The sequence below is a fragment of the Pinus tabuliformis genome, chromosome 3_2, assembly GCF_031772625.1.
Source record: "Pinus tabuliformis cultivar Carrire ecotype Pingquan chromosome 3_2, CPIR1, whole genome shotgun sequence".
Lineage (NCBI taxonomy): Eukaryota > Viridiplantae > Streptophyta > Pinopsida > Pinales > Pinaceae > Pinus > Pinus tabuliformis.
Window position 1 is genome coordinate 1,176,831,809 of NC_142302.1, and position 9,860 is coordinate 1,176,841,668.

The 9,860-nt window shown below is 37.5% G+C and overlaps 1 pseudogene; it reads left to right on the plus strand.

The window, feature by feature from the left end:
• The first annotated feature begins 1,126 nt into the window (after positions 1 to 1,126).
• Positions 1,127 to 7,687, plus strand: LOC149184917 (putative CCR4-associated factor 1 homolog 7 pseudogene; annotated as a pseudogene).
• Positions 7,688 to 9,860: the final 2,173 nt, after the last annotated feature.

A 9,860-nucleotide genomic window follows, 5' to 3' on the forward strand; every position in this document is an offset into this window, starting at 1 on the left:
ATTCCCACTAACTTTCCTGGATAGCGGCCATGATATTTCTATACATAACTTCTGCATTATATTTGATGTCAGTTGCAAATAAGGAGCTTAGTACACAGTCACAAAATGTTGAAAATGAGAGGATGACTCAATCTACTTGAAATTTATAGGTAGAGATGCTCAAATATGAGTGGTGCCTTGAACCAGAGTTCATTAATGGATAGTTTGGTTTCCATGCTTTATGCAATTGTGAAGCTTGTTTTCTTCTTGTGGTATACCTAACACAATTGATTTTAATGTTTTAATGGAACCCTAGGAAGTCTCTCCCCATGGCCTCTTTCTATTTTTGAAGAGCATAGTGTTCTGTAATTTCCATCTATGTTTATGTGGGTGCTCATAGGCGATTTATGCCCTCTTTGCTAGAAGAGGCTTGAACTTGGAAAAGGTATGTGGTTTTAGGCATATGTAATGTCAACCGTGTGGCCAGTTTGAACTTTTTGTAGGTTGTTTCGAAGTTGGAAAATCATAACCCTGTCTCTATGCTTTGGTTATTGCTCTTTCTACTTTCTTCATCTCTGGAAATTTTCTCCCACTACATTCTTTATGCTCCACTACTCCCAGAACTTTGCGAGGGTTTGTTAGTAAAGTACATAGTTGGGTTTGATGCCAACAATAAACTCTTTATCATTAAAAAGGAGAATGGATTGTTGTGGGGCTCAGATAGATTATTGTGTGTCTCAAGAGAGAATATGGACTTTGCCTTTATAGAAATTTGTCATTTTTTTATGGACATAATGATTTTTGGCAAATAAAGGCAAATCATTCCTTGAATGTCTAGAAAGTTTCTAGTGCCAGATCAATTCAATGTTAACACCAATTTCTTCAATGTCATTCGATATGCACTAGAAAAATTCCATAGTGGACTTATTATTGAAGGTTGTGACAAATTCTCTTCAGTCCTTTATCTAGGAGAAAGTGCCAACCCTTTCTGAAGACCAGTGTATCTTCCTTTACTTAATGCACATCGATTTATTATTTTAATTTCAGAGGTCGTAGGGATGAGTCCCACGATGTACATTCATAAAAATATTCTCTCTATGTTGGGGATTTGTACTTTGGAGTTGAGAATACTAGGGTTTTGGCCTACATGTCAACAACTTGGAAGGGCACTCTTCACATATGTGAGGTATGGGCAGATAACCTTGAAGAGGAATTTGATTTAATTCGTGAAATAGTTGATGATTTCCCTTATCTAGCCATGGACATGAAGTTCCCTAGTGTTGTAGTCAAACCTGTGGGGGTTTTTAGAAATAGTGCAGAGTTCCATTACCAAACACTCAAAGCCAATGTGGATCTCTTGAAATTGATTCAACTGGGTCTCACATTCTCGGATGAAGATGGAAATTTTCCCACATGTGGAATGAATGAGCACTGTGTCTGGAAATTCAATTTCAGGGAATTCAACATCAATGTTGATGTCTATGCATAAGATTCCATTGAGTTGTTGAAACATAGTGGGATTGATTTTGAGAAGAATAAGGAGAAGGGTGTTGTTTCACATCGTTTCGACGAGATTATCATGTTGTCAGACATTGTGTTGAATGAAAATATGCATTGGATAACCTTCCACACTGGATATGAATTTGGGATATACTTGTTGAAATTGCTGGCATGCCAGAGCCTGCCCCGCAAGTGATCCAGGAGGCTCTAGACACACTCAGAATTCAACAGTGGCTATGGAAAAGCTCAAAAGTCAAAGTCCCCAAATTGAAGTGAAACTATGACCAAATCATAATGCTCCTTGCCTTGATTCCAATAGTGTGAATGACACTCAAATCCGAGTTTGTATGTTCAAGATATTCACGGTCAAAGTTTGGGTCAAACTAAGCCAAGTGGCAGTCACTAACGATGCAATAATTTGGCAGAATCCCAATGCATAGAATCCGGCCACCAAAAAGGGCGAATTTGTCGAATCATTAATTTTTCCAGTGATTCTTATTTTCTGATTGATGGTTTTGACCAATATGGTCTAATATATATATATAAACAATAAAAAAATACAAAATTAGGTGGCATGCTGCCACCCATGCCTCCCCTACTAATGTTATTATGAACATATATTTTAAACCAAGTTTGGTTTGCGAGGCACCAACACCGTCAACAATTCACGCCATATATATGTTATATATCGAAATCGATGGGGTTTGAACCTGCCCGACCTGATGGGGCCGACTCGCCACCTAGGCGGTTCCACAACCATGTGCCATAACATGTTGCCAATGCTCTCCAACCGTTACATTATATGCCAAGTGCACTAGACCACAATATGTGCATCCCCAACATGCAATCGTCAAACACATAAACGTTAACCGTTGCCATAAAATGCTAACCACACCTCCCAAAATGTTATATGCCACCAAAACGGTTAGCGTCATTCCAACAGATAACAAACCGCCACCATTAAAACATTTGTTACAATGTTTTCCATAACTGTGAGTTAAACCCTTTTTCATATTTATATTTACTGCTAATGGTCTCATATCATAATCGTGTTATTTAAAAATATATATGCGCCAAATGGGGGGTTGGTGGGGTTGGAACCCCCGGCCAACCCGCTCCTAACATAGCCTGCTACCAATGGCCCAATGGGCCTATATTGGATTGTGTGCCTGCCATATTATTTAAAAACTCATTCATTTGCCCAGCGGACTAGGTAGAGCGGCGAAGGATGGGCAAAACCCTAAGCGGAGGAGGCAGTGGATCCATGAGCGAGGGAATATACAAGATGCCAAAAATATTCCTTTAGAGGGCCAGAGGTTCCAGTGACAGAATTTGACAAGTTTATTGTCATTTTTGCATGTTTTCTCACTAGGAGTCCAAAGGTGTAGTCTGTTTCCCCATCTGAGTAGTAGAAAGTCAAGTGTCCAATAGCAAGGAACCTTTGCAGAATCTTATGGAATATAAAAGATTCCCTTGGAGGCAGATTTTTTACAAAGGCAAAATAATGCCAACTTTATAGTCATTTTTCACATAATTTCATAGGGATCGTAGTGGTGTGCTTAGAATCTTCATCCAAGCAACGAATTTTTTGGCCATCTTCAGGAACGCATCTTTGGGGGAATATTTGAGATTCTCGAGGGTCCATAATTTGACGGTGTCAGAAAGGGGCATATTTTATATTCGTTTGACACGATTTTGTGACATGAATTCAACAGTGCATTCCATTTCGTCAGCTGAACTTTTCATTTTCCAGCCATCCCAGAGAGTGGAGGTAAATGATGCAGTTATGCCATGTCTTTCTCTTGATATGCTAGGATGATGTTTTGTTATCGATATCCTTGTTTATATTATGTTGAAAGGATGCTTTTATGCCACATCATGTGCGAATTTATTAGCTTGTCATGCTAAAGCAGGGCCCATTTGAGTGAGAGTTCCTACAGGGAGAATGTCTCATGGAGAGACATGCCACTCTCATTGAGGAAATTTAACTTTGTAATGACAAATAATATACCATGTACATCATCATCATTTGTAGCATTTAATGAAGCAACCTCCCCACTCTTCGCACTAGGGCCCAGAGACGTAACCCACACTGGGTGAAATATGGTATCAATGTGTTGTGTGTTCTTTATTTGATGATCGTCATTATGTTTCCTCTTATTTATAGTATGCACATGTGTTTTTTTAATACTCTTTCATATGAAATTTTGCTAAAATCACAAAAGTAAAAGATCTTGGTTAATTCCAGTAGCTGAATAGATCCCGATCAAGTTTGGTATCAGGGCGGTCTTCTCGCTGATGTGAATTGTAAGTGTGAATTATTGAATGTGCAACAAGAAGGGAAATGGAGAACAAAAGATATCTCTACTAGGACCTCCTCAAGATGGCATGCATGGTGGACATAATGTATGCAGATTATGAGGAGAGGATGGCAAGAGACAAACGAGAGAAATGAAGAGCAAAGGACGATGCTCCATCTACCCCCTCAAGTGTACATTCATCTTCCTCATCATCTTCTCATCACGAATATGAGGAGATCAACCATATCCTTCAAGCAGAGAATGTTGAATTGAGGAGACTTCTATGGGAAGAAAAAGAGGAGCACCAGAGACTGTAGCTTCAATTACAAGCCACAAAAGAGGCCTTGGAAAAATTGAAGCGCAATGAAGGCTTAGCGAAGCCATCATCACCTGTTTCCAAATCGACAGCTAAGGTAGACAATATTGATTATTATTCAGTTTTATTTTCAGATCACACTCTTTCTGTTGGAAATATGGAGGTACCCATTTCAGAAAATGGCATGAGACTTCTTACCAAGATATGGTATAAAGGAGGAGGACTTGGTGCTAATGGCCAAGGAATAACTCAGCCCTTGGAGGTTGTACACAGACCTTGATTTGCGGATTTGAGATACAATTAAGGATAGTTATCAAAGGTATCAAAAGCTTCCAAGACATTTCAAATCCATTGAAGAAAGAGGATGATTGGAACACATTACAATCCTCCCATGACAATGCATACTGCAGAGGAAGAGTGAAGGCTAGCTCTCATCGCCAAAATTGCAACAGAGATAGTCGAGAGAGGTATAACAATTTTCAGTACTCTAAAGTTCATTTTGATTACAAACATGTTAATGATGAACATAAATCATGTCAAAGAAAACTATGTAGTTTTTGTGGTCTACGTAACCATGTGGTTGTTGAGTGCTGGAAGAGAATGAAAGCAAGAAAGATGATGAGGCGTGAAAGGCCTTCTCCACATCATTGAAGAAAGCAGGATAAGCAGGTCTGGAGGAAGAAGAAATTTTGTAGTCATTGCAACAAAGGTGGTCATCAAAGAGCCACATGTTGGAGGCTCCATCTAGATTAGCATCTTAAGGATAAAGCCCCCGTGCATAAACCAGTCGATGAAGGTGTTCAACAAGCAAATCCGCCACAATCTCGTTGGTTCACTTTGTTGAGTAAAAGATGGTTTTACTAAATATGGTAGCTTGTCATTGCCACATTTTGTAAATCATGTGTTACGATACAAATGTAAAAGTGATGCTGTTTTTTCCATTTCTTATGATGTTTTGGCCTTTTGTTAATAACTGGGGTATTGAATTCTATTCTGATGTAAACTTGACCAAAGACTGTGTCCTATAAAATCTTGGCAATTATGGGGATGCTTGGGTCATTATTGGTCATATGTACTATAGTTTTGCAGAGGATGTAGGTGTCGACTCATCACTTATGGCTCCGAATAACAAGGGTGAAGGAGAAGGAAGTGTGACCTGTTAGGACATTTGTGGTGCAGACAATGTAACACAATATATGCAGATTATGTTCATGCTTTTGGAGGACCAAAAGCTCCACAGTGGGGAGGAATGATCCAAGTGGATTCAGACCTACTTAGAATTTAGTAGTGGCTATTGAAAAGATCAAAATCAAATCCTCATATTGAAGTGAAACTAGGACCAGATTGTAGTGCTTGTCACCCTGATTCCAATGGTGCAAACGACACTCAAATCTGAGTTCGTAATCTCAAGATATTTGTTGTTAAAGTTCGGGTCAAACTAGGTCAAGTGGCAGTCACTAACGAGGCAACAATTTGGTAGAATCCTGGTGCATGGAATCTGGCCACCGAAGAGCACGAATTTTTTGAATCGTTAATTTGTCCAGTAACCCTTTATTTTTCGGTCAACAATTTTTCACCAATATGGTCTAATATATATAAAAAATAAAAAAATACAAATTGGGTGGCGGGCTGCCACCCATGCCACCCTTGTCAACATTATTATAAACATATATTTTAAACCAAGGTTGGTTGGCGTACCACCAACCCGCCAACCATTCACACCATATATATGTTATACACTAGAACTGGCAAGGTTTGAACCCGCCTGACTCGGTGGGGCTGGCCCGCCACCCGGGCAGTTCCACAACCATGTGCCATTATAAAATATGTAGCCAATGCTCTCCAACCGTTATGTTATATGCTAAGTCCGCCAGACCACCATATGCGCATCCCCAACACGCAATGGTCAAATGCATAAATGTTAACCGCCACCATAAAATGCTAACCGTGCCTCCCAAAATGTTCTATGCCACTAAAACAGTTAGCGTCGTTCCAACAGAAATAACAAAACACCGTCATTAAAACATTTGTTACAATGTTTTCCATAACCGTGAGTTAAATCATTTTCCATATTTATAATAACCGCCAATGATCTCGTATCATAACAACGCTATTTAAAAACATATATGCGCCAAATGGGGGGTCGGTGGGGTTGGAACCCCCGACCACCCTGCTCCCAACATAGCCTGCTACGAACGACCCAACTGGCCTACATTATATTGTTTGCCTACCATATTATTTAAAAACCCATTCATTTGCCTAGAAGACTAGGCAGAGCAGTGGAGGACGAATGAACCCTGAGCATAGGAGGCATGTGAGCCATGAGCGAGGGAATATGCAAGATGCCAAAAATATTCCCTTATAGGGCCAGAGGTGCCAGTGACAAAATTTGATAAGTTTATAGTCATTTTTGCACATTTTCTTGCTAGTATTCCAACAATGTAGTCTGTTTCCCCATTTGAGCAGCAGAAATTAAGGCATCCAACAACAAGGAATCTTTACAAAATCTTATGGAATCTAAAAGATTCCCTTGGAGGCTGATTTTTGACATAGGCAGAATGATGCCAACTTTATAGTCATTTTTCACATAATTTCACGCCATTGTGCTTAGAATATTCATCTAAGCAATGGATTTTTCAGCCATCTTCAGGAAGGAATCTTTAGGGGAATCTTTGAGATTCCCGAGGATACATAATTTGATGGTGTGAGAAAGGGACAAAGTTTATAGTCATTTGACACGATTTCACACCTAAAAATCAACGATGTAGTTATGCCATGTCTTTCTCTTGATTTGCTGAGATGATGTTTTGTTATCGAGATTCTTGTTTCTATTATATTGAAAGGATGCTTGTATGCCACATCATGTGAGAATTTATTAGGTTGTCATGCTGAAGGAGGGCCCATTTGAGTGAGGGTTCTTATAGGGAGAACGTCTCGTGGAGATACATGCCTCTTGTTGAGGGAATTTGCCCATATGAGTGAGAGTTCCTAAGAACGTCTCATGGAGAGACATGGCACTATGATTGAGGGAATTTATCCTTGTCATGACAAAGAATATACCATGTACATCATCATCATTTGCAATATTTACTGAAGTGGTCTCCCCACTCTTGACACCAAGGCCCGGAGACGTAACCGACATTGGGTGAACTTCGTTATCAATGTGTTGTGTGTTCTTGATTTGATGATCGTCATTATGTTTCCTCTTCTTTACAATATGCACATATGCCTTTTTCATACTCTTTCATATGCAATTGTGCTAACATCACAAAAGTAAAAGATATTGGTTAATTCTAATAGTTGAAGAGATCCGGATCACCGAGGAATCATATTTCTTCAATAGGTTGAGGGTATATTTCCCCAAAGTGTACGATATCAAGTATTTGGTAATTTTTTGTAATAATATTCATGGTGGGTTGAACAAGCTCACTGAAATAATGGATGTAGAGAGGATTGGACCAAGCCATCAAGCTAGTTCTGATAGCCTACTTCATTTATTTTTTGGAAGCTACAAGATGGCTTCTTCAATGGGTCTACTGACAAGTACACTGGTGTGTTATATGGATTGGGAGTTGATAATAGTGATTCTTAGGCCTTGATTGCCTCTTATTATGTATTCTTACAAAGTCCAACATTATAATATTCTCTACTTTGAGATCGTTTTTCCTCATACATTAGAGTTGCTCAATATTGATATTCATTCTATTTATTCCCCCCATTTTTTGTCTCTGCAAATGCAATGGGTTAATTTATTTCCTTATAGCATGCATCTACACTTTTTGGCAAACAATTGATAAATATGAGATACCTATAGGATCGTTTTACAAAATATTCTTCTGAGGTTGATGGTTATCTTTGGGTTGCTAAATTTAAAATTATGCTTATGATCATAATGTCTACCTCGAGAGACTGTATTGTACGTCTCCTATATAAATTTTCCATTATAAACTAAAATAATTGTTCTATCTTCCAGGCCTATTTTACATTGTTTAGCATATGCTTTGAAAACACAGTGCTCCTATTTAAAATATATTGCTCACAATTCCCTAGCTCCACTAAAAACCTTCCACGAAAAACCTTAGGTGCTTCCCCACATTTTGTGGATGATATGAGTGTGATGTTACTCCACCATGAGTAGAGGAGTGATAAAAATTAAAAAAAATGCAGAACTAAACATCAGCCAAAGTAAATGAATATGTTGTCATGCTTTGTGTAAACAGTCCGCCTACAATTGACAATGGTCATTAATTGACTGGTGTGTATAAGGGTTTCTCATTAAATTAATATGTAGTGTTTCATTATCAATGTTAAAGAATTACAGAGTATCATACTCTCTTTGCAAGATAAAAAAAGGTCCTCTATTAGCAATGCTCCTGTGAGGAACACATTTGTAGACATGTATGCCAAATGTAGCAACATAAATATGCTCGTAACTCACTTGACAATATTTTGAAGTAGTCAACATCATGAAAGCTAGATCTCAGGTTCATCACAGGTTTGCAAGATATTGATGGAGTTTGCAAAGAGACGGAATACAATGAAAATTTGCAGAGTCAAGTGACAACATTTGGTGTGTCTATTTCTGAGTATTAACAAGTATTTTTATCCTCAATCTCAAGGGGCTCTCCTAATATTTCCCACATTTTCTGCAAATCACCTTATTATGTAGGTTGATGCTTGAACGAGTACTAGACAAGTGGAATTATCCCATTGATATTATGCATATATATGATTCCCTGCTTATATAGATGCAAAGGCTTGGCCTAATTAGGATCCTTATGAGAAAAATGCCCAAAATTTTGTTTCACGATAGAATCTCAATTAAAATATGAAATTTTTGTACAACAATATAGGTAAACTAATTAAAATTCTCAATAAAATTATATCAGGACGTGTACCATCTAGTTCATTGAACTACTCAGTCAGTTTATAAAGCACATCTAGTTATTTCTAACCTTTTAATGGGTATGTTAGATGTTTGACCAAATAAGAAGTGCCAATGCTAGTATAATGCCATAGAATACTTATATAAATACCTATATGTAAATCATACATAATATCTTGACCAGATAACAAGTGCCAATGTTAGTAAATGCTATAGAATGTTTATGTTCAAGTTTTAAATGAATTTGAATACACTATGGCCAATACTTTTAAAGTTTATGTAAATACTTCTCTGTAGATCATGCAAATTAATTTATGAAATTGTAATCTTATTAACTAAAATCTACAACAAAAGGTTTCTTTGATCATCCTTTATATTACATGTTGAACTTCTTTAACTAAAGTATTTAGGAATTTGGTTTCCCCTTTATGTTTTAGGATTATGGAAACTATGACGTTTTTTGTACCTTGTGAAAAATGGAATCTTTGATAAATATTTGTCTTCAAACTTCTTTGTAAATTGGTGTCTCTCAGACACACAGGATTCTACCTGTTAAGGATATGGGCTCTAATTTATAATTAGTTTTAAAGTTTGCTGGGTTTGATGCTTGATTGTTGTCAATACTCTGCCAAGGTCTAAAACATGTTGTTGCATTTCTTAGGTCAGCTAAAAATGCAAAGCCAATTGATTTAATTGATGATAGTGTTTATTGTGCTATTGTTTTAGGTTTCATTCTTTGTGAGTTGCAACAAAGTTCCAAGAAATTGAAATAGAAGTCCCATGTAAAATGTATTGATTTCTTTATACTTTAGCTTTTATAGGTTTAACATTGAGATGGAGAGTTTTACAAAATCTTTCTTTTCAAGTTCTACTTTGTAGT